This window comes from Orbicella franksi, chromosome 11 (assembly GCF_964199315.1).
Source record: "Orbicella franksi chromosome 11, jaOrbFran1.1, whole genome shotgun sequence".
Lineage (NCBI taxonomy): Eukaryota > Metazoa > Cnidaria > Anthozoa > Scleractinia > Merulinidae > Orbicella > Orbicella franksi.
In genome coordinates this window covers 20248880-20275321 of record NC_138155.1, presented here as the reverse complement: position 1 = coordinate 20275321, position 26442 = coordinate 20248880, and the positions used below count along the sequence as shown (strand labels likewise).

The window sequence follows — 26442 nt, the reverse complement described above, 5'->3', positions numbered from 1 at the left end:
AGAAATAAAGCTGCGTTTTCACATTTCTCCGGCGTAGTGTGGACACTGCTTAAAGACGACATGAAAAACCGAAGGGTAAAAACATAGTAAGTTCTATGGTCGTCAAATAAAAAAAAAACGAACAAATAAACAAAGGAACAACAACAACAACAAAAAAAAAAAAAAAAAAAAAAAAACGCAGGACTAAACATACAAGGGTGAGGTTTAATGCGCTGTGTATACAAATAACCTTTACATTTTGGAACTTCACAATCAAGAGAAAATATCATAAAATTCCAAAAAACAAGCCCTGCGGTGTTATAGAATAAAGCTTGTCCGTAGTTTTTTTGTTTTGTGTTTTTTGTCTAATTTTGCTTTTTGTTTTAATTTTATTTGTTCAGGGGAGGGGAGCGGTGGTGTTGAAGGGGTTATTACTCCACGTGAGTTACTATGCTTTACATCGGAAGGACTTTTGTGTCTCGGAATTTTATGATACTAATAACTGAGATACGGGAATTGACCGCTCAGGGACTCCTCCTCCCTGAACGGTTCTTCATTAAGACCCGGGATAAGAGATGTTCGCATTCTGCCTGACAGCGTGCCGGGCCGACTTGTGAGTCAACAAATGTTACTGATTCTCTCCGACAAAGAACGACGAAGATGTCTTAAACGCCGGGAAGCAGCAAAGTACTTGTACTTCAATCTCTTAATGATTTGCAGCATCTTCACGATGAAAGAGAATATAAGGTAAACAAGTACTGCCTTTACGCCTCCAAACACCAGTGCTGGGGAAAGAACCACGAGGAATGACGACAAAGGCACCACAAATGTTTCCCCAAGGACTGTTAGCGCACTTACTGACACTATCACGAATGAGCTTGATACAAAGACGAGGAACAAGAGGAGTGGCAGAAAAACAAGGCTAACTAGGATAGCCAGGAAGAGCGAGAAGACTGGACGGTTTACGATTGATTCCTTGATTTGTCTGAGCATGCGCACTGCTCGGCAATTCTTTAAAGTATTCACTCCTTGCGCCACTGCTCGCAGATTATTCATCAGCCAAGGACGCATGTAGTCGATATCTTCGATCCAAGTTATGACGAATAGGCACTAAAGACGAAAATACAAGAAAATTGAAAGAATTCCTTCAAGCCCCTAGTATTAATAAACTAAATTTTTGATACAGATGAAAAAAAAAAAATTGAATTATGTGTTTTAATCACAGAAGCTTCCAGAGTCTAAAAAAATTGTTCTCAAAAAGTTTGTTTTCGTCTTTATTACAGCTGCATTGAGCAGTTGGTCTACTTTTGCGAGCTAAGGAAAAGACCTTGTTCGCTCTTTTTGTTCTAACAGCAAGTTTTCTTTTCTTCAGCTGGAAAGCTAAGGTCGCAAAAAAAAAATTCAGTTTGAGCATGTGTAACTTTCAGTGCGGTCGTCTTACCTGCTTAACCCATAGAAGTCGATTTCTTAACAGCTTTATAATAGCAACTATTCTCTTTCTTCTACAAGCGAGCTGTAAAGACTGGCTATTGTCGACACTCAATGCGCTGTATTTAATTCTCGCCACGCCATAATTAGTCATACGTGACGTTTGGACTACGAAACACCTGACTTCACGCGCGCGCTAAATTAAAAAAGTGGGAGCCTATATGGCCTCTCCACAAATATCACGTAAAATCGCCTAGACACCTTTCAGGATATTCTCAAAAAATTTCTAAATATCACAAAATGTTTTCTAAATATTTCGAATTTTTCTCTAAATATCGCATATTTTTGTTTTGAAAATAAACCGATTATTAATCACCTGGGCCAAATTTTTTCAATTTTTTTTTTCTTTTGTTTTGTTTTGTTTTTTTTTTGCAGTAGTAAAAAGATTAGAGGAAGAAGATTACGACGCCTCAATGTTATTACTTGGTAAAAATCAAGAGAAAATGAGGAATAAGGGATAAGGGATTTAAACGTATTTTTCGTGAGGACATAGACCGTTTGCATAAATGAGGCCTAAATGTGAATAACAATACTTTGTACACTCTCAGCCTCGTACTCATGTTTCCGGACAAAGGATTTTTCACATGAATGCGAGGCTTAGAATGTATAAGTATTGTTATTCAAATTTCGGCGTCATTTATGTAATATATCAAACACGAGAGACAGTGTCTTATCGGGCTATCCAAGCACCGCGAAGAGAGTTGAAAATATGACGTGCTGCGGACGGTATTTTTGTCGACACTCGAGGTGTTTGGATAGCCAATGAAACACTGTCTCGAGTGTTTGATATGTCTTCTCAATCGAAACAAAAACTAAGGAGTAAACGGAGAAGTGAAATCTTCAAAATCTATGCTAATTAAGACCGGTTATCCAAATCTCCTTCACGGTTGTGATTAATTTTTCGTTGTTTCAAGTTAATGAATCATTAATGAGTTTGAGAAGCAGAGGGTCTACGAGCACTGCTGAAACTGACTGGTGGATTACTTCAGGTTAATGAAATTTTCGATAATATGGAAGACAAGACAAATTCTGCTTCCTCGACCATGTTCATACAGTTAGCAAAAACAACAGATTTATTTCTGTCGGAATGTAGAGTTTATTGCCGTCTGTAGAGTTTATCCGAAGTGCATTTACCTGTACCGTGTCTATTCCAAATTGAGCCGTTGCCGATCTACTTGCTTCGACGATAATTGTAAAAATTTATTGAACTGGTTGCTAACTTATAGTAAGTCAGTATTTAAGTTTTGACTGAATAATTTGTATAAACATGCTATCGTAAAACACTCCCCTTTTTGTTATTATTGTATTTACTTGGAAGCACTCTTCACGTTATTGCTGTATATAGCAGAATTCTTGGTGTCACTGTTGTATAGTGATTTATTAAACACGAGTGCTGAACTGGAAAATACATCACTCGCAAAATTCGTACGACACTACATCCGGGAACCTTGTGGCGTATTTTCCATATCCTCACTTGTAAGGATATGGATGACGTCATTTCCCGTTTTTCACGCTTGTTTGTGGAAATAGTCAGTGAAAATGGTAAGCATTGGACCTTTTCGGCGATACGCCGATCATTTTGACTTTACTCTTTAAGCCCTGGCCAAAAGGACTCGCGAGTAGTCGCAAGTAGCCTCAAGTTGAACTTTCGGGGAGATTTCTGTTGGCAAGTTTCCTTGCAAGTACACGCAAGTCACACAAAAAAACACATTTCCAAGCTACATATCCTGTATTTCATTGGCTAATAGGTTGCTATAACAACGAATGGACGTCGCTCAACTTCTGCTGACTTGGGTTGTGTAGCGAAACGGTAAAAAACTTGCGTCGACTTGCGGGCAAATCTGATCTTGGCCAAAGAGAGCGCAAGTCATCGCAAGTCAACGCAAGTGCGAGCAAGGCCTGGCCAAGGAGAGTCGCAAGTAGACCCAAGTTCTCAATTTCGAGTCCGTTTGGCCAGGGATTTACGTTCATGTAGTGGTATATACCAACTTCATGCTATGGCCACTTCGTCTACAACAGTCCAAACAGTTAAGTGTCATTGTCAGAGAAAACCGGGCAGTACCAAAACATAGAGGTCGGCTGTTTACCTTCATCTTTTCACAGTATAAAATTAAGCTATCCGAAAAGATTAACAACCATGACATTTGCCAAGGTAGGCGTTCGTTTTTCTTCGAGATATCACCACATCATGATATTCGCCTCTCAAGCGATCTAAAATGGCCGAAACTTCGGGCAACTTTAGGTGAGCCTGAAAGATACTTCGTACAAATTCCAGAAACTCTAATTTTCGTGCGATGATATTTGTCCCCTTACAAGTTGATTGAGAATTACTAGAGGTCTTTCGCTTTAATTCTACGCTTTTCACGAGGTTGCAAACATCGCCGCCGAATCGTTAATGAGCGTGACCCAAATTTTAGCCATTTTCAGCGAGTCATTTTTCAAAAGTGCGGCAGTTTATTTCCACAGAAACACATTTTTGTGATAGTATTTTGCGTTGTTATCAATATCCAGTTTAGTTAAAATTGGTATCTACAGGCAAATCGGAGTAACCGCTCTCGCAAAGTCCAAAAAAAAAAAATCATCAGTCAGAAGTATTTCCCGCCAAATTTTTAGCCAAAAATACCGACTTTCTGCAATTGTTAACCATGATTTACTGAAAGATCTCCAAAACGTTGTTAGCTGGACTGCAGAATAGAATATTTAAGCTGTGACATCGTTATTAACCTATGTAAACTTTCCAAACTCGCCAAATCCTTACCATTATTTAGGCTAAAATTTTCCAGCGAAAATTCTATTTTTAACGTCACGCTGCATGCAAAAACAGATCCTCGCTTCGCTGGTCTTTTTTGCTGTTTAGTAAAACAAACTGCAAGTTTATAGTGCGCGAAGCTTTTCCCTGAATTTAATTTTGGGACTTCTGCAAACCCCTTGTTTACATCGATTTCCCCTTTTTCGGAAGGCGTGACGCGTTACAGATTCAAAGGTCAGACGACAAGACTTCGAAATGTCGATCTTACCTGAAGGTCTCTCCTTGGTTTTGAAAACATTAACTCTTCTTTCGGATCAGAAAAATCGCCAAGCATTGCAGGAAGCGGGTCAGTTTTTCTTCAATTATTAAGCCCTGGCCAAACGGAGTCGCAAGTAGACGCAAGTTCTCAACTTACGTCTACTTGCGACTCCGTTTGGCCAGGTCTTGCATGCACTTGCGTTGACTTGCGATGACTTGCGCTCAGTTTGGTGGAGATCAAATTTGCACGCAAGTCGACGCAAATTTTTCACCGTTTGGCTACTCGACCCAAGTCAACGCAAGTTGAGTGACGTCCATTAACCTATTATTAGCCAATGAAATACAGGATATGTCTGCCTTGAAATGGGTTTTTTTGCAACCTGCGTGTACTTGCGAGGAAACTTGTGAGTCCGTTTGGCCACCCAACACAAGTCTCTATGCAAGTTTAACTTGTGGCTACTTGCGACTACTTGCGAGTCCCTTTGACCAGGGCTTTAGACTGCAAACGAGATGGTCGAGGAGAGACGTCAGAGGTGGTGTCTATTAGGCGCAGCCGAATGTAATCAATGAAACACAGATTATGATAAAACTTCACTACTCTCCGGCCTACGAAAGGATCATAAAGGACAGACGACTGGAATGTAAAAAAAAAAAAAAAATGAATAACCATCTCAATACGTGTAATCGCTGCTAGATTACACGATTGTAAGCGGAAATTTTACTTGCGTTCATTGTTGTCGTTTGTATCGTCGCAGGCTGGTACACCGTCTTGTTTTCCGTTTCATTTCCTTTGATAGTACCTCTTGTACACAATTGACTTACGACCACTTGCTATGGAGCTGGAGATTTTTTTGCTGATTCAAAGGTCGCTTAACATGTCTCGAAAACTCAGACCCGGAAAAACCTTCTGCATTTGGCACAATTAAATGAAGAATAAGGATCCTTAGTATATATATAGTACCCGAAACCGTCACGCCACGCACCTCGTGCCCTAGAGATTGTAACTTAACATGGAACTCGAATGGCTTTTAAGTATAAAATAGATTTGACAAATTTGCTTTATACTTATAATGCAACCGAAAAACCATACGAATCCTGGGTATTATTTTCGTGATCTGATCAGAGGAATGTACCATCGAGGGCTAATTTTTTTTTCTTCTGCAGATTCTGCCTATGACGTTGTATCGACGAACAGTAAATAAGACGTCTTGAAGCAATCCGCGGTAAACACAAAGTGAAAAAAAAGTTGCTATTTTTTCGGGTCTGAGTTTTCGTTTTCGAGGGTATCAGTTTACGGGTCTGATGTCTCAGTTTAATTCAATCTCGCAAGTTGCCTAAAAAAAATCCACAGCAGATTAAATGATGAAAAGCAAACACTCAGCTAACCTACATGTAAATGTCAAAAATGAAAACAACTTTATTTAATGAATTGCTAGAAAACTAAATGGAATTGACATGTCATCTAGGACAATGGATTTTTCTTCCACCCCCTTGCCGTGGTAATGGTGGCTCATACGGGCCGTAACCAATCAGGAGCCGAGAAAGACAATAGGCTATTGTTTGGAGAACAATGGGCTCTACTGTTCTCCAAATCCAAGATGGCGCCTCGAAAAATCGGACCAATCAGCAACCTAATTAAGAATTCAAGATCGCGGCACCCATGAAAGTCGGCCATGTTGGAAAACAGTCCACCAGCCTCGACGGAGGACCTGGGATCGGTCTCACGGATTTCCATGGTGACACAAATCACGCCAGGGTCACGCAAAAATTCTCATGCAACTTCAAACTCGATACTTACAGTGTCCTGTAGTCCTAAACGACAGAGGTCCGTCTGGCAAGCGGCCAGACCGAGATACGTGGTGGTGGTGGTGGTGGTGGTGGTGGAGGTGGTGGTGGTGAAAGTGATGGAGGTGGTGGAGGTGGAGGAGGTGGTGGTGGTGATGTTTTGATGTGCTGGCGTTCTCGGAAATATTAACAGCGTATTTCCAAAACTTGAAATCACCACCACATCTACCACATTCACCACCACCACCACCTCCACCTCCATCACCTCTACCACATTCACTACCACCACCTCCACCACCACCACCATCACCATCACCTCCACCACCACCACTAGTAACACCTCCACTACCACCACTAGTAACACCTCCACTACCACCACCACTTCCACCTCCACTACCACCACCACCACCACATTCGCGACCACCACCACCACCTCCACCACACCAACCACCATCACCTCCACCTCCACCTCCACCTCTGCCACCACCTCCCCCACCAGCATCACCTCCACCACCACCACCACATTTGCCACCACCACCACCAGAAAAGGAGGAGGAGGAGGAGGAGATGAAGGAGGAGTTGGAGGAAAGGGAGGACTAGGAGGAGGGGGAGGTGGAGGAGGTGAAGGAGAAGCAGAAGGAAGAGGTGGAGAAGAAGGAGGATGAGGAGTTGGAGGAGGAGGAGGAGGAGGAGGTGGAGGAGGACAAAGAGGAGGAGGAGGAGGAGGAGGAGTTGGAGGAGGAGGAAGAGGTGGGACCAAGAATCTGAGAAATTGGAAACAAGTTTAGTTCCCAACACTTTGTGGAATACCTACGGTCAAGACTTTAAGAGTTAAAATTATAATCAATTCTTTCTTTGGAGTTGTTATTCAATAAACGTTATAAAGACTCAGACTCTTTGTTTTGCTTATAACAATATAATGACATTACTGTGTGGTATAACCCCTTCTCCCTCCGTCTTCTCATTGATTCTTGACCACGTGATATCGCGTAGCCCCTATCCCCCATCCTCTCATTGGTTGTTAACCACGTGACATTGTCTATTGTTTTGTGAATACCCGTTTATAAGTCAATCGGACTTGATAGAATTCATTTTACTTGTGACAATGTTCAGAACACGTCTTTTCTAAGCGTAACATTCTTTCCTGTCTTCGTGGCTATGGAGTTGAGAGATTGCTAGTTGTGTGACGCTTTGGAGGAAAGGACTATGTTTGATGTAAGTGATTTATTTTTGGCGCTATTGAAAACCCGCTTAGACAACTATAATTATTGAATTAGGAGCGATTTGCAGTGTTTGTAAATGAAGTTAAGTCTTTACTTCAAGCGCGAAACGTTTGTTTGAAATTCCTTTGATTTTATTCTCAAGGGTTAAGATACAGTCTATCATGATTTCGGCTTCTAAACATGTGCTCTTCGGTTTTAATTTATTCCATGTTTCATCTCTGACTAATTATGTTAATTCTTCAATGGTCGCCCAAAATGCTTTTTGTTTGTTGAAGATTCCTTTGAATGATGCTTTTCTCAAGGGAACAATCAAGATCAAGGAGTTTAGATTTTATTGCAAACTGCCATTAGCAATTCATTTCCACTTGAAGTATTTCAAATGTATTTTTTTTTCTTCTCACCTTTTACCCTATAAAATTTTGGTCTTCGCTTATTACTCGTTACTCGTCAAAGATTGCATTCACGCTGGATAAAATTATTTCTGTTCCATTTCTTTTGATAGTGTTATCTTATTTGAGGCACAATGACCGGCTTTTTGTGATTTTAGCGCAAATGTTTTGGACATTAAAGTTCATTTGAAAAATTGTGTGATGACGATAGAAACCGGTCTTTTTACTCGATCAACATGGCAATGACGTCATATCTTTTAATGTTAGCGCGAAAGTTTTTATATTAAAGTTCGTGACATTTGACATTGTGTAATGTTTGGTTTAATACTCTCCTTAACAGAGGGGGACTGGGGAAGCCTAGCTGTGAGTACTTTAATTCATTGTGATTGGATACCGATGAGGTCATCCTCCCATGATGCTTTGCACCACCCTATATAGGCTAGACTCGGACCCAAGTCTCTCAGTCTGGCCGTTTGCCGGACAGACCTGTGTCATTTAGGACCACAGGACACTGTATCGACTTTGAAGTCGCGTGACATTTTTTTCCGTGACCCTGGCGTGATTTGTGTCGCCATGGAAATCCGTGAGACCGATCCCAGTCCTCCGTCGAGGCTGGTGGGCATTTTTCCAGCATGGCCGACTTTCATTAGCGCCGCCATCTTGAATTCTTAATTTGGCTCCGGATTGGCTGAAAATAAATAGGGCCATCTTGGATTTGGAGAACAATAGAGCCCATTGTTCTCCAAACAATAGCCTATTGTCTTTCTCGGTTCCTGATACGTTACGGCCCATATGAGCCACCTTTACTACTCATTGGAAACAAGGTGTGGGTGGTAGTGAGATGGGAGGAGTCTCTTCTCCGTTGCCACTATGTAATGGTACTTCGTTCCACCTCTGCACCCTCCTTGAATGGGGTAGGAAGGATAAAAACACTACTCTCCGGACAAGATTTCTTTTTATGAACCACCTTAAAACTATCTCAATTAATCCTCAGAGTAACTTAGTTGCGTCCAAAATGTAATTTAATTTACGTTCATGGATCAGAAACGTGTAGTCTCGTTCTTTATGAACTCTTAAATACTTATCAATAACAGCAGTAAAATTAACGAGAAATTTTCAATACAAACTTGAATGTAATTTCGTTGCATTAAAGGGGTTTTGAGGTCAATATTGAGAAAGCAACATTATATTACTTTTGTTGAAAGTAAAAGTTTCAGTGCAGAAAACAAGACGGTGCACTAACCTGCGACGATACAAACGGCAACATTAAACGCAAGAAAGATTTCCGCTGACAATCCTGGCCTAGCAACGATTACACGTATTGATATATTTATTCCAGTCGTCTGTCCTTTATGATCCTTTCGTAGGCCGGAGAGCAAGGAGCTGTATTTCCTCATTGTGTACATTAAGCTGCGCCAAATAGACACCAACTCTGACGTCTTTCTTCGACCATCTCGTTTGCACTCTAATAACTGAAGAAAAACTGACCCGCTACCTACAGTGCTAGGCGATTTTTCTGATCCGGAAGAACAGCTAACGCTTTCAAAACCAAGGAGAGACCTTTAGGTAAGATCGACATTTCGAAGTTCTGTCGTCTGACCTTTGAATCTGTAACGCGTCACGCCTTCCGAAAAAGGAGAAATCGACGTAAACAAGGGGTTTCCAGAAGTCCCAAAATTAAATTCAGGGAAAAGCTTCGCTCACGATTAACTTGCAGTTTGTTCTACTAAACGGCAAAAAAGACCAGCGAAGGGAGGATCTGTTTTTCCATGCAGCGTGACGTTAAAAATAGAGTTTTGGCGGGAAAATTTTAGCCTAAATAATGGTAAGGATTTGGCGAGTTTGAAAAGTTTACATAGGTTAATAACGATGTCACAGCTTAAATATTCTATTCTGCGGTCCAGTTAACTATTTTTTTGCGGATGTTTCAGTAAATCATGGGTAACAATCGCAGGAAGTCGTTATAAAATGATATTCTTGGCTAAAAATTTGGCGTGAAATATTTCTGACTAATGATTTTATTTTTGGACTTTCCGAGAGCGATTACTCCGATTTGCCTGTAGATACCAATTTTAACTAAACTGGATATTGATAACAATGCAAAATACTATCACAAAAATGTGTTTCTGTGGAAATAAACTGCCGCACTTTTGAAAAACGACTTGCTGAAAATGGCTAAAATTTGGGTCACGCTCATTAACGATTCAGCGGCGATATTTGGAACCTGGTGAAAACCGTAGAATTAAAGCGAAAGACCTCTAGAATTTTTCGATCAGCTAATAAGGGGACAAATATCACCGCACGAAAATTAGAGTTTCTGGAATGTGGACGAAGTATCTTTTAGGCTCACCTAAAGTTGCTCGAAATTTCGGCCATTTTAGACCGCTTGAGAGGCGAATATCATGATGTGGTGATATCTCGAAGAAAAACGAACGCCTACCTTGGCAAATGTCATGGTTGTTAATCTTTTCGGATAGCTTTTATACTGTGCAAAGAGGAGGGTAAACAGCCGACCTCGATGTTTTGGTACTGCCTGGTTTTCTCTGACAATGACACATAACTAGTTTACGGGGAAACCACAAACTTCGGTTTTACTGAATTAACCTCACCGCTCGGTCAATACAGGAAAACAGAGGACCGGACGTTCGAGTTTGATTAATATCATATTATATGACAATTGATTTGGCGAGAGATTTTTGAAGAGAATGGGGTTAAAGCTCCTGTAAGCTTCCTTTCCTTCTGGTAAATGACTCCACGAGTTGGGAAACAATTATCGGTTCCGCGATCACAAATTAATTTACCGTCTAACTCTAAAAATTGTTTCTTGCTAAAAACTCTAACCCTACATGAAATTTGCGGTTGTCATGGCAACGTCAGAAATGATGCACACACAATTGACTTATAAAAATGTTCGCAGAGGATGAATGAACAGCTATTTTCTGCTCCTTACGGTAAATCGTATTTTCAAAAATTTGAAAAAACCTTATTGGGGTTGGCAAGCACCCTTCCCCCATCCTCCGCCTCACCGCCCCCGCGCTTGCACGTCCGTAGTTCTCCCGCGGTTAATCTTACCACGCGTGTTGCGTAGATGTTTTCGTGGAGAATGAAAAAGCGTGTAAGGCTGGAATTTATGGAACTGAAAGTGAGCTAAAAATAACTTGAGAGAGATTGCCATGGAAATAGTCTTACATTAGAGATAAACCACTTAGCGTTCTTGTTCTCTTTCCTATACAATTGGGTGCAGTCGATGTTAAGAAAACAAACATGTACCGAGGTCGTGTTTTGTAATTTGAATTGCGATATAAAAGTGGAACACAAATGAAACATGTCGATTTTGTGATGTATATAAAAATATATTTTATCGCCAGTCGAAATTGAAAACTTATCCCACGGTTCGAAAGTGTGATATTCCTCGTGCCATTGCTATTTTTTGTCAAGATTTCATTTCAGCTGATGCAGACTACAACTTTGAATTTCATTCTGAGTTCAATTTAAATTTCGGAACGATTTTCACACTGTTAAAGCCTTTTTGGAAAGGTAGGTGTACAGAGAGTTAAACGCAAAGTTTTGTCCCAAGGAATTGTTGTATAATTAAGATAATCTCTCCCATTTTAGAAGGACGGCAATTTTTTATATAAGTAAATTGTAAGTGCTCAAGATCAAATTATAAACTCGGCAAATTCGACAAGCCTTGTAAGCGTTACACAAAATAATATACTGGAGTGGAAATTAAATTCAGTCTTATATATGTTCCAGCTGAACTAAACATTCTGAACTAAATATTATCCTTTGACTCTTTGAACTGACAAAGTAAAAATAAGGGAATTAGAGTTCTTTCTTGCCAACGTCTAGCAACGCATTTTCAGTTTAGCTGCTTGTAGTTAAAGGTTAAAACACGATATAAAGCAAAACCGAACGAACCTTTGTTGTTTTTAATTGCAGGGAAAGTTTCTCTCGTGGACATACCTGTTACGTTTGTACTTTTTCATACTCTGAACAGAAGTGAAGTGGTGAGTAGAACCTTAATTTTCACTTTCCTTGGTCTTAGTCACCTAACTCTGTCGTGACTAAATCTAAACAACCTTTGTGTCCATAGTTGACTGTGTTATTGGTTACTTTACAACAAAATGTCTTGACTCAATAAACAATAAAATTGTCAATGATAATCAACAATCATGTTTGACTGTGAATAACAATCATTCAACGCGTACGGCTTTTCATTGTAATATTCATGTTTGGGAATTCTAATAATATTCCGCCAATTTTAGCTCTGTCATTTTTTGGATACAAAATGCAGAATGAAAACGACAGTATTCACCTTTCAAAACATTCCGAAGAGTCTCTCCATTATCGTCAGTTACAATGAACTAGCATGCATTGTTTTTGAATTTTTAAGTTTGAAGTAACCAATTCAAAAAAGCGCAACGTGACTGAGCAATACACTGTAGAAAAAGTTAGATATCGTGTAGAAATCATTCTTTTTATGTCGTCACTGTACATTGAAAAAACTAAAACAGCACTAATGCGTTGTTTTCCTTTTAAAGGAAGATTCCTTTTGCTGACCCAGATTGAATTTGCCTTCATTCGGATTTTGACATCTCAAGAAACGGTAAAGACAGTCAGTTAAGAAAAGAGATATGAGATATCGTCTTTTCGAGTCTCTCGTTAGATGGTTTTACTGCGAATTTACTGAGAATATTTAATTAAGCACTAACGTACCTTTGTCCTTTTTAGGGGGGGACCCCTGTTCCTGACGCAGATCGAGTGGGATCTCATTCTCATTCTCACATTCCACATAAAGGTTAGAAAAGTAATTAGCTTTGGTCACTATCTGTATTCAGAGTAAATACGTGTTGTGCAAGTAGAGCAAGGAAGGGTTGGAATTTTCAGTATAGAATTTATACTTGAAACGTCCATCATGGACGACTTTCAGTTTTGTTGGTTGATCTTCCCGTGTGGTCTTGTCAAGTTTGTTTAGTTTTCCTCGTTTGTTTTCTTTCAGTTTAACTTTGCAATTCTACATTAGTCAGTCATCATTGTCACACAAGTGCATTTGTCGTCGGCTGTAGCTTTCAGTTTTTCGCGTTAATCAGTGTCTGTGACTACAACTTTGCTCATCTACTTTCCTCAAGGAATTTTAAGTTTGATGCGTTTATCTTCATGCAATTTTATTTTTGGTATGGATTTCAGTTTTGTACGTCTGACATCCTTTGTACTTTTTTTGTGCGTCTTAACAGTCGCATGATGCTAGGGAGTAAAACATGGACATTTCAAAGAAATCCTCGTCTAAATAAACCTGAAATAATATTGTTGTATACTTCAGACAAAGTTGTGTTATACAGTGAAACTGTTGGGTTCTGTATTTTTTCCACGGAGCGAAAGAGAAGTGGTGAGCACAAGCTTGGTAGTATTTCCATTTGATTAAAATTCATTAATAATAAGCAAAGGGAACGCTATGCAGCTGCCCCTTTTTCAACAAATTTTAACTCAATAGTAAGATGAGATTTGTCGTAGTCTCAGGTGGTGTTTGACACGGTTCACGTGACAGTATTTGACCAATCATATGTCGTCTCAGCCGGAGCAATGGCGGACACATTTTTCGTTGCGAATGAAGAGTAGGTTGTCGTTTCTCGACCGATTTCTGCAGTCATCATGAGAATCAAGCGAAACGTAAACAAGGGGTTTCCAGAAGTCCCAAAATTAAATTCAGAGAAAAGCTTGGCTCACTATTAACTTGCAGTTTGTTCTACTAAACGGCAAAAAAGACCAGCGAAGGGAGGATCTGTTTTTCCATGCAGCGTGACGTTAAAAATAGAATTTTCGCGGGAAAATTTTAGCCTAAATAATGGTAAGGATTTGGCGAGTTTGGAAAGTTTACATAGGTTAATAACGATGTCACAGCTTAAATATTCTATTTTGCGGTCCAGTTAACTATTTTTTTTTTTTTTTTGCGGATCTTTCAGTAAATCATGGTTAACAATTGCAGAAAGTCGGTATAAGGTGATATTCTTGGCTAAAAAGTTGGCGGGAAATACTTCTGACTAATGATTTTCTTTTTGGACTTTGCGAGAGCCGTTACTCCGATTTGTCTGTAGATACCAATTTTAACTAAACTGGATATTGATAACAATACAAAATACTATCACAAAAATGTGTTTCTGTGGAAATAAACTGCCGCACTTTTGAAAAACGACTCGCTGAAAATGGCTAAAATTTGGGTCACGCTCATTAACGATTCGGCGGCGATATTTGGAACCTCGTGAAAACCGTGGAATTAAAGCGAAAGACCTCTAGTATTTCTCGATCAACTAATAAGGGGACAAATATCACCGCACGAAAATTAGAGTTTCTGGAATTTGTACGAAGTATCTTTTAGGCTCACCTAAAGGTTCCCGAAATTTCGGCCATTTTAGACCGCTTGAGAGGCGAATATCATGATGTGGTGATATCTCGAAGAAAAACGAACGCCTACCTTGGCAAATGTCATGGTTGTTAATCTTTTCCGATAGCTTTTATACTGTGAAAAGATGAAGGTAAACAGCCGACCTCGATGTTTTGGTACTGCTCGGTTTTCTCTGACAATGACACATAACTAGTTTACGGGGAAACCACAAACCTCGGTTTTACTGAATTAACCTCACCGCTCGCTGAAAACAGGGAAACAAAGGACCGGACGTTCGAGTTTGATAAATATCATATTATGTGAGAATTGATTTGGCAAAAGATTTTTGAAGAGAATGGGGTTAAAGCTCCTGTAAGCTTCCTTTCCTTCTGGTAAATGACTCCACGAGTTGGAAAAAAAATTATCGGTTCCGTGATCACAAATTAATTTCCCGTCTAAAATTTATCATTGGAAGACAAACTCTAAAAATTGAAATCTGTTTCTTGCTAAAAACTCTAACCCTACATGAAATTTGCAGTTGTCATGGCAACGTCAGAAATGATGCACACACAATTGACTTATAAAAATGTTCGCAGAGGATGAATGAACAGCCATCGAAAGTTTCTGCTCCTTACGGTAAATTGTATTTTCAAAAATTTGAAAAAACCTTATTGGGGTTGGCATGCACCCTTCACCCGTCACCCGTCACTGTACATTGAAAAAACTAAAACAGCACTAATGCGTTGTTTTCGTTTTAAAGGAAGATTCCTTTTGCTGACCCAGATTGAATTTGCCTTCATTCGGATTTTGACATCTCAAGAAACGGTAAAGACAGTCAGTTAAGAAAAGAGATATGAGATATCGTTTTTTCGAGTCTCTCGTTAGATGGTTTTACTGTGAATTTACTGAGAATATTTAATTAAGCACTGACGTACTTTTGTTCTTTCTAGGGGGGGACCCCTGTTCCTGACGCAGATCGAGTGAGATCTCATTCTCATTCTCACATTCCACATAAAGGTTAGAAAAGTAATTAGCTTTGGTCACTATCTGTATTCAGAGTAAATACGTGTTGTGCAAATAGAGCAAGGAAGGGTTGGAATTTTCAGTATAGAATTTATACTTGAAACGTCCATCATCGACGACTTTCAGTTTTGTTGCTTGATCTTCCCGTGTGGTCTTGTCAAGTTTGTTTAGTTTTCCTCGTTTGATTTCTTTCAGTTTAACTTTGCAATTCTACATTAGTCAGTCATCATTGTCACACAAGTGCATTTGTCGTCGGCTGTAGCTTTCAGTTTTGCGCGTTAATCAGTGTCTGTGACTACAACTTTGCTCATCTACTTTCCTCAAGGAATTTTAAGTTTGATGCGTTTATCTTCATGCAATTTTATTTTTGGCATGGATTTCAGTTTTGTACGTCTGACATCCTTTGTACTTTTTTTGTGCGTCTTAACAGTCGCATGATGCTAGGGAATAAAACATGGACATTTTAAAGAAATCCTCGTCTAAATAAACCTGAAATAATATTGTTGTATACTTCAGACAAAGTTGTGTTATACAGTGAAACTGTTGGGTTCTGTATTTTTTCCACGGAGCGAAAGAGAAGTGGTGAGCACAAGCTTGGTAGTATTTCAATTTGATTAAAACTCATTAATAATAAGCAAAGGGAACGCTATGCAGCTGCCCCTTTTTCAACAAATTTTAACTCAATAGTAAGATGAGATTTGTCGTAGTCTCAGGTGGTGTTTGACACGGTTCACGTGACAGTATTTGACCAATCATGTCGTCTCAGCCGGAGCAATGGCGGACACATTTTTCGTTGCGAATGAAGAGTAGGTTGTCGTTTCTCGACCGATTTCTGCAGTCATCATGAGAATCAAGCGAAACGTAAACAAGGGGTTTCCAGAAGTCCCAAAATTAAATTCAGGGAAAAGCCTGGCTCACTATTAACTTGCAGTTTGTTCTACTAAACGGCAAAAAAGACCAGCGAAGGGAGGATCTGTTTTTCCATGCAGCGTGACGTTAAAAATAGAATTTTCGCGGGAAAATTTTAGCCTAAATAATGGTAAGGATTTGGCGAGTTTGGAAAGTTTACATAGGTTAATAACGATGTCACAGCTTAAATATTCTATTTTGCGGTCCAGTTAACTATTTTGTTTTTGCGGATCTTTCAGTAAATCATGGTTAACAATTGCGGAAAGTCGGTAAAAGGTGATATTCTTGGCTAAAAAGTTGGCGGGAAATATTTCTGACTGATGATTTTTTTTTCTTGGACTTTGCAAGACCGACTACACCGATTTGCCTGTAGATACCAATTTTAACTAAACTGGATATTGATAACAATGCAAAATACTACCACAAAAATGTGTTTCTGTGGAAATAAACTGCCGCACTTTTGAAAAACGACTTGCTGAAAATGGCTAAAATTTGGGTCACGTTCATTAACGATTCGGCGGCGATATTTGGAACCTCGTGAAAACCGTGGAATTAAAGCGAAAGACCTCTAGTATTTCTCGATCAACTAATAAGGGGACAAATATCATCGCACGAAAATTAGAGTTTCTGGAATTTGTACGAAGTATCTTTTAGGCTCACCTAAAGGTTCCCGAAATTTCGGCCATTTTAGACCGCTTGAGAGGCGAATATCATGATGTGGTGATATCTCGAAGAAAAACGAACGCCTACCTCGGCAAATGTCATGGTTGTTAATCTTTTCGGATAGCTTTTATACTGTGAAAAGATGAAGATGAGCAGCCGACCTCGATGTTTTGGTACTGCTCGGTTTTCTCTGACAATGACACTTAACTAGTTCACGGGGAAACCACAAACCTCGGTTTTACTGAATTAACCTCACCGCTCGGTGAAAACAGGGAAACAGAGGACCGGACGTTCGAGTTTGATAAATATCATATTATGTGAGAATTGATTTGGCAAAAGATTTTTGAAGAGAATGGGGTTAAAGCTCCTGTAAGCTTCCTTTCCTTCTGGTAAATGACTCCACGAGTTGGAAAAAAATTATCGGTTCCGCGATCACAAATTAATTTCCCGTCTAAAATTTATCATTGGAAGACAAACTCTAAAAATTGAAATCTGTTTCTTGCTAAAAACTCTAACCCTACATGAAATTTGCGGTTGTCATGGCAACGTCAGAAATGATGCACACACAATTGACTTATAAAAATGTTCGCAGAGGATGAATGAACAGCCATCGAAAGTTTCTGCTCCTTACGGTAAATTGTATTTTCAAAAATTTGAAAAAACCTTATTGGGGTTGGCATGCACCCTTCCCCCACCCTCGGCCCCCACGCCCCCGCGCTTGCACGTCCGTACTTCTCCCGCGGTTAATCTTACCACGCGTGTTGCGTAGATGTTTTTGTGGAGAATGAAAAAGCGTGTAAGGCTGGAATTTCTGGAACTGAAAGTGAGCTAAAAATAACTTGAGAGAGATTGCCATGGAAATAGTCTTACATTAGAGATAAACCACTTAGCGTTATTGTTCTCTTTCTTATACAAGTGGGTGCAGTCCATGTTAAGAAAACAAACATGTACCCAGGTCGTGTTTTGTAGTTTGAATTGCGATATAAAAGTGAAACACAAATGAAACATGTCGATTTTGTGATGTATATAAAAATACATTTGATCGCCAGTCGAAATTGAAAACTTATGCCACGGTTCGAAAGTGTGATATTTCTCGTGTCATTGCTATTTTTTGTCAAGATTTCATTTTAGCTGATGCAGACTACAACTTTGAATTTCATTCTGAGTTCAATTTAAATGTCGGAACGATTTTCAGACTGTTAAAGCCTTTTTGGAAAGGTAGGTGTACAGAAAGTTAAACGCAAAGTTTTGTCCCAAAGAAATGTTGTATAATTAAGATAATCTCTCCCATTTTAGAAGGACGGCAATTTTTTTATATAAGTAAATTGTAAGTGCTCAAGATCAAATTATAAACTTGGCAAATTCGACAAGCCTTGTAAGCATTACACAATATAATATACTGGAGTGGAAATTAAATTCAGTCTTATATATGTCTCAGCTGAACTAAACATTCTGAACTAAGTATGATCCTTTGACTCTTTGAACTGACAAAGTAAAAATAAGGGAATTAGAGTTCTTTCTTGCCAACGTCTAGCAACGCATTTTTAGTTTAGCTGCTTGTAGTTAAAGGTTAAAACACGATATAAAGCAAAACCGAACCAACCTTTGTTGCTTTTTCTTGCAGGGAAAGTTTCTCTCGTGGACATACCTGTTACGTTTGTACTTTTTCATACTCTGAACAGAAGTGAAGTGGTGAGTAGAACCTTAATTTTCACTTTCCTTGGTCTTAGTCACCTAACTCTGTCGTGACTAAATCTAAACAACCTTTGTGTCCATAGTTGACTGTGTTACTGGTTACTTTACAACAAAATGTTTTGACTCAATAAACAATAAAATTGTCAATGATAATCAACAATCATGTTTGACTGTGAATAACAGTCATTCAACGCGTACGGCTTTTAATTGTGATATTCATGTTTGGGAATTCTGATAATATTCCGCCATTTTTAGCTCTGTCATTTTTTGTATACAAAATGCAGAATGAAAACGACAGTATTCACCTTTCAAAACATTCCGAAGAGTCTCTCCATTATCGTCAGTTACAATGAACTAGCATGCATTGTTTTTGAATTTTTAAGTTTGAAGTAAGCAATTAAAAAAAGCGGAACGTGACTGAGCAATACAGTGTAGAAAAAGTTAGATATCGTGTAGAAATCATTCTTTTTATGTCGTCACTGTACATTGAAAAAACTAAAACAGCACTAATGCGTTGTTTTGCTTTGAAAGGAAGATTCCTTTTGCTGACCCAGATTGAATTTGACGTCATTCGGATTTTGACATCTCAAGAAACGGTAAAGACAGTCAGTTAAGAAAAGAGATATGAGATATCGTCTTTTCGAGTCTCTCGTTAGATGGTTTTACTGCGAATTTACTGAGAATATTTAATTAAGCACTGACGTACTTTTGTTCTTTCTAGGGGGGGACCCCTGTTCCTGACGCAGATCGAGTGGGATCTCATTCTCATTCTCACATTCCACATAAAGGTTAGAAAAGTAAGTAGCTTTGGTCACTATCTGTATCCAGAGTAAATACGTGTTGTGCAAATAGAGCAAGGAAGGGTTGGAATTTTCAGTGTAGAATTTATACTTGAAACGTCCATCATGGACGACTTTCAGTTTTGTTGGTTGATCTTCCCGTGTGGTCTTGTCAAGTTTGTTTAGTTTTCCTCGTTTGTTTTCTTTCAGTTTAACTTTGCAATTCTACATTAGTCAGTCATCATTGTCACACAAGTGCATTTGTCGTCGGCTGTAGCTTTCAGTTTTTCGCGTTAATCAGTGTCTGTGACTACAACTTTGCTCATCTACTTTCCTCAAGGAATTTTAAGTTTGATGCGTTTATCTTCATGCAATTTTATTTTTGGTATGGATTTCAGTTTTGTACGTCTGACATCCTTTGTATTTTTTTTGTGCGTCTTAACAGTCGCATGATGCTAGGGAGTAAAACATGGACATTTCAAAGAAATCCTCGTCTAAATAAACCTGAAATAATATTGTTGTATACTTCAGACAAAGTTGTGTTATACAGTGAAACTGTTGGGTTCTGTAATTTTTCCACGGAGCGAAAGAGAAGTGGTGAGCACAAGCTTGGTACTATTTCAATTTGATTAAAATTCATTAATAATAAGCAAAGGGAACGCTATGCAGCTGCCCCTTTTTCAACAAATTTTAACTCAATAGTAAGATGAGATTTGTCGTAGTCTCAGGTGGTGTTTGACACGGTTCACGTGACAGTATTTGACCAATCATATGTCGTCTCAGCCGGAGCAATGGCGGACACATTTTTCGTTGCGAATGAAGAGTAGGTTGTCGTTTCTCGACCGATTTCTGCAGTCATCATGAGAATCAAGCGAAACGTAAACAAGGGGTTTCCAGAAGTCCCAAAATTAAATTCAGAGAAAAGCTTGGCTCACTATTAACTTGCAGTTTGTTCTACTAAACGGCAAAAAAGACCAGCGAAGGGAGGATCTGTTTTTCCATGCAGCGTGACGTTAAAAATAGAGTTTTCGCGGGAAAATTTTAGCCTAAATAATGGTAAGGATTTGGCGAGTTTGGAAAGTTTACATAGGTTAATAACGATGTCACAGCTTAAATATTCTATTTTGCGGTCCAGTTAACTATTTTTTTTTTGCGGATCTTTCAGTAAATCATGGTTAACAATTGCAGAAAGTCGGTAAAAGGTGATATTCTTGGCTAAAAATTTGGCGGGAAATATTTCTGACTAATGATTTTTTTTTTTGGACTTTGCGAGAGCGGTTACTCCGATTTGCCTGTAGATACCAATTTTAACTAAACTGGATATTGATAACAATACAAAATACTATCACAAAAATGTGTTTCTGTGGAAATAAACTGCCGCACTTTTGAAAAACGACTCGCTGAAAATGGCTAAAATTTGGGTCACGCTCATTAACGATTCGACGGCGATATTTGGAACCTCGTGAAAACCGTGGAATTAAAGCGAAAGACCTCTAGTATTTCTCGATCAACTAATAAGGGGACAAATATCATCGCACGAAAATTAGAGTTTCTGGAATTTGTACGAAGTATCTTTTAGGCTCACCTAAAGGTTCCCGAAATTTCGGCCATTTTAGACCGCTTGAGAGGCGAATATCATGATGTGGTGATATCTCGAAGAAAAACGAACGCCTACCTCGGCAAATGTCATGGTTGTTAATCTTTTCCGATAGCTTTTATACTGTGAAAAGATGAAGGTAAACAGCCGACCTCGATGTTTTGGTACTGCTCGGTTTTCTCTGACAATGACACTTAACTAGTTTACGGGGAAACCACAAACCTCGGTTTTACTGAATTAACCTCACCGCTCGCTGAAAACAGGGAAACAGAGGACCGGACGTTCGAGTTTGATAAATATCATATTATGTGACAATTGATTTAGCTTAAGATTTTTGAAGAGAATGGGGTTAAAGCTCCTGTAAGGTTCCTTTCCTTCTGGTAAATGACTCCACGGGTTGGAAAAAAATTATCGGTTCCGCGATCACAAATTAATTTACCGTCTAACTCTAAAAATTGAAATCTGTTTCTTGCTAAAAACTCTAACCCTACATGAAATTTGCGGTTGTCATGGCAACGTCAGAAATGATGCACACACAATTGACTTATAAAAATGTTCGCAGAGGATGAATGAACAGCCATCGAAAGTTTCTGCTCCTTACGGTAAATCGTATTTTCAAAAATTTAAAAAAAACCTTATTGGGGTTGGCGAGCACCCTTCCCCCACCCTCCGCCACCACCATTCGCCCCCACCCTCCGCTCCTTCGCCCCCGCGCTTGCACGTCCGTAGTTCTCCCGCGGTTAATCTTACCACGCGTGTTGCGTAGATGTTTTCGTGGAGAATGAAAAAGCGTGTAAGGCTGGAATTTATGGAACTGAAAGTGAGCTAAAAATAACTTGAGAGAGATTGCCATGGAAATAGTCTTACATTAGAGATAAACCACTTAGCGTTATTGTTCTCTTTCTTATACAAGTGGGTGCAGTCCATGTTAAGAAAACAAACATGTACCCAGGTCGTGTTTTGTAATTTGAATTGCGATATAAAAGTGAAACACAAATGAAACATGTCGATTTTGTGATGTATATAAAAATATATTTTATCGGCAGTCGAAATTGAAAACTTATCCCACGGTTCGAAAGTGTGATATTTCTCGTGTCATTGCTATTTTTTGTCAAGATTTCATTTTAGCTGATGCAGACTACAACTTTGAATTTCATTCTGAGTTCAATTTAAATGTCGGAACGATTTTCAGACTGTTAAAGCCTTTTTGGAAAGCTAGGTGTACAGAAAGTTAAACGCAAAGTTTTGTCCCAAGGAATTGTTGTATAATTAAGATAATCTCTCCCATTTTAGATGGACGGCAATTTTTAATATAAGTAAATTGTAAGTCCTCAAGATCAAATTATAAACTCGGCAAATTCGACAAGCCTTGTAAGCATTACAAAGTATAATATACTGGAGTGGAAATTAAATTAAGTCTTATATATGTTCCAGCTGAACTAAACATTCTGAACTAAATATTATCCTTTGACTATTTGAACTGACAAAGTCAAAATAAGGGAATTTGAGTTCTTTCTTGCCAACGTCTAGCAACGCGTTTTTAGTTTAGCTGCTTGTTGTTAAAGGTTAAAACACGATATAAAGCAAAACCGAACGAACCTTGCTTTTTCTTGCAGGGAAAGTTTCTCTCGTGGACATACCTGTTACGTTTGTACTTTTTCATACTCTGAACAGAAGTGAAGTGGTGAGTAGAACCTTAATTTTCACTTTCCTTGGTCTTAGTCACCCAACTCTGTCGTGACTAAATCTAAATAACCTTTGTGTCCATAGTTGACTGTGTCATTGGTTACTTTACAACAAAATGTTTTGACTCAATAAACAATAAAATTGTCAGTGATAATCAACAATAATGTTTGACTGTGAATAACAAACATTCAACGCATACGGCTTTTAATTGTAATATTCATGTTTGGGAATTCTAATAATATTCCGCCAATTTTAGCTCTGTCATTTTTTGGATACAAAATGCAGAATGAAAACGACAGTATTCACCTTTCAAAACATTCCGAAGAGTCTCTCCATTATCGTCAGTTACAATGAACTAGCATGCATTGTTTTTGAATTTTTAAGTTTGAAGTAAGCAATTAAAAAAGCGGAACGTGACTGAGCAATACAGTGTAGAAAAAATTAGATATCGTGTAGAAATCATTCTTTTTATGTCGTCACTGTACATTGAAAAAACTAAAACAGCACTAATGCGTTGTTTTGCTTTGAAAGGAAGATTCCTTTTGCTGACCCAGATTGAATTTGACGTCATTCGGATTTTGACATCTCAAGAAACGGTAAAGACAGTCAGTTAAGAAAAGAGATATGAGATATCGTCTTTTCGAGTCTCTCGTTAGATGGTTTTACTGCGAATTTACTGAGAATATTTAATTAAGCACTGACGTACTTTTGTTCTTTCTAGGGGGGGACCCCTGTTCCTGACGCAGATCGAGTGAGATCTATCTCATTCTCATTCTCACATTCCACATAAAGGTTAGAAAAGTAAGCAACTTTGGTCACTATCTGTATTCAGCGTAAATACGTGTTGTGCAAGTAGAGCAAGGAAGGGTTGGAATTTTCAGTGTAGAATTTATACTTGAAACGTCCATCATGGACGACTTTCAGTTTTGTTGGTTGATCTTCCCGTGTGGTCTTGTCAAGTTTGTTTAGTTTTCCTCGTTTGTTTTCTTTCAGTTTAACTTTGCAATTCTATATTAGTCAGTCATCATTGTCACACAAGTGCATTTGTCGTCGGCTGTAGCTTTCAGTTTTGCGCGTTAATCAGTGTCTGTGACTACAAATTTGCTCATCTACTTTCCTCAAAGAATTTTAAGTTTGATGCGTTTATTTTCATGTAATTTTATTTTTGGTATGGATTTCAGTTTTGCACGTCTGACATCCTTTGTACTTTTTTTGTGCGTCTTAACAGTCGCATGATGCTAGGGAGTAAAACATGGACATTTTAAACAAATCCTCGTCTAAATAAACCTGAAATAATGCTGTTGTATACTTCAGACAAAGTTGTGTTATACAGTGAAACTGTTGGGTTCTGTATTTTTTCCACGGAGTGAAAGAGAAATGGTGAGTACAAGCTTGGTACTATTTCGATTTGATTAAAATTCATTAATAATAAGCAAAGGGAACGCTATGCAGCTGCCCCTTTTTCAACAAATTTTAACTCAATAGTAAGATAAGATTTGTCGTAGTCTCAGGTGGTGTTGGACACGGTTCACGTGACAGTATTTGACCAATCATATGTCGTCTCAGCCGGAGCAGTGGCGGACACATTTTTCGTTGCCAATGAACAGTACGTTGTCGTTTCTCGACCGATTTCTGCACTCATCATGAGAATCAAGCGAACCTTTTCTAGGAGCTGCTAGTGTAATATCTAGACCAGTTATTCGCCAAGCCTCAAGTGCAGGTAAACAATTAGTCAATGGAAATCATGCTATGTTGAAAACGTTTGTTTACCACCCGCGCTTGACAGGGATATTCTTTTGGTCGTTTGCGGGGTAACAGGGATCAGTATTGTGAAGTATTTTTGCTTGAAACTTTAGTTTGAGAGTTGAACTTCAAGAAAAGTCCGGCGGGCCTAGGCGGACCCCGCCGTTTTAACGGTCAAAATCGGACTTGAAGTTGGCGCATTTTCCTTGATTTGAGAGATGTTCGCGGTATTTCGCGGGAGTGATTGTCTGATTTCTACCAATGTTTTAAGAGTATAATTTTGTGGTTCGGCCTGTTCCCTTTATATCTTAATGTTTTCTTGTTATGTTTTTTTTGGTGGTGCGTATGTCATCCGTTTGTTAGACCGATGTTCAAGAGTTTTTGGATCCTACTTTGCATGCTAGTCCATTAAAGATATCATCTCATTTACAGTGAATTTTCACTATCATGATCACTGCTTGTCTTGAATTGTTATCTCTAACAGAAATTTACTACCCTTGGATCGGATGTTATTGTTCAGTCATCTATGGCTGATTATTTGATCTCCCACTTCTTTATGCTTGTTTTCCTTTGAATGTTGGTAGTTGTGGGAGAGTATACATAAGCTCAAATCAATAAATAATAAGTGTTTCATGTGTTTAGCTTCGCATAATTGTCAACCCACCTGGAGCAGAACGAGCCAATGTTTTTGAAGCAAATGCTGAATTACCAACTGGTATTTTAAAAGACTATGGGCTTGGAATTAACTTTGCTATCATGATTTCCCAAGCACTAAATTTATCCACCTACACTGTAGTGATCAAACATGGAAAGCTACAGCATGCTGCTGTTTAGGTTATCAAATTTAGAATGGAATAGACCAAAAAAAAAAATTCATAATGACATAATGCAAGTGACTACTTAGAAGGCTGCATGACAATCCCAAGTTTTAAGAGCTACTGCAAGTGTTCAATATAGTGCGTCTGCTTTTATTTTAAAATGTTGTTACAATTTACTTATCTCAGTCAAAACATCTCACTATAGATGATCTAAGATACAGCTACATGCTAGATTGTTCTGAATTCAGTTGGTCACAGTCATTACGAGTCGACACGAGGAAGTGCTGTGGAGACTGTTTTTGGCAGATTTTTTAACAGCCAATGTAGGAAATGTTATTATTAGTACATGATCACTGTGTTGTTGACCACAGGACTTACAGTAAATACTAAATTTTAAACTGACAGATATTTCAAATGACCTACATAGCACTGTTCTGGGTAAAGAGCTCCCTTTAGTTTACACAAGTTACATTGAAACTTAAACTTCAGCAGAGGTGTGATATGAGGACATATAATGAAGGCATGTCAGGACCATGTGCTTTTCATTCATTGCTAATTCACCGTGCCTATCATTCACAATCTTCCAGTTTTATTTAATAATTTATAAGCGAACGTAGTATTGGCCGCTGTTTCCAGAATATGGTTTTTGCGCTATTATGCTGGTTTTTTGTTGTGCTTGTCAGTAATTTGCAAATATTCAGTTTAAAAGCATACTTTGGAATTGAAATATCATTTGCAAGTTAATGTAAGTCTTTTTTTTTTCACATCTCCCATCTGCAATTTTAGTTGCAACCACTTGAAATAGCTTGAGCTATATTATTTGTCTAAAGTATTTATTTCATGTAACTCAACCAAGCCTTCTTTCCATTGAGCCATTTTCCTTTTACATGGCCTCACATGTACTGAGAGCCGAGGAATGGACACTTGGAGCAAATGCAAGTTTTATCCAACACCTAAGCACTAGGTGAAGAGAAATCTCAAACTCTCATCAGTTTAAACATTGATATTGCCAGTGGCAATGTCCGAGGCAAAGTCATTTGTAGACCTTTTTACTTTTAGTCCACGGGCCAGGCCACTTTTCGGTACCAAACCTAAGGACAAAACCTAAGTGTTTTCAGCTGATACTACTGCATGAGGTGTTTTCAAATTTGTATGATAACCTTTCTGAATGAGTAGCTTTGCGTTAGATTTTTTAATTTAAAATTTCGCAAAAAAATGGCTTGAGCATGGAAACGAGGCTCAGAAGAAGATCCTCTAAATATATGGTCACGATCGT

At 38.6% G+C, this 26442-nt stretch overlaps 1 protein-coding gene across 1 annotated transcript in view; it reads left to right on the top strand.

Moving 5' to 3' along the window:
* Positions 1–19858: 19858 nt before the first annotated feature.
* The window catches only part of LOC145503061 (uncharacterized), a 17880-nt gene continuing 11296 nt past the window's right edge, over positions 19859–26442 (top strand). Inside the window, exon 1 of the mRNA XM_081482485.1 lies at positions 19859–19919. The gene's annotated coding sequence lies outside the window, so the exon portion shown is untranslated. The remainder of the gene's footprint in view (positions 19920–26442) is intronic.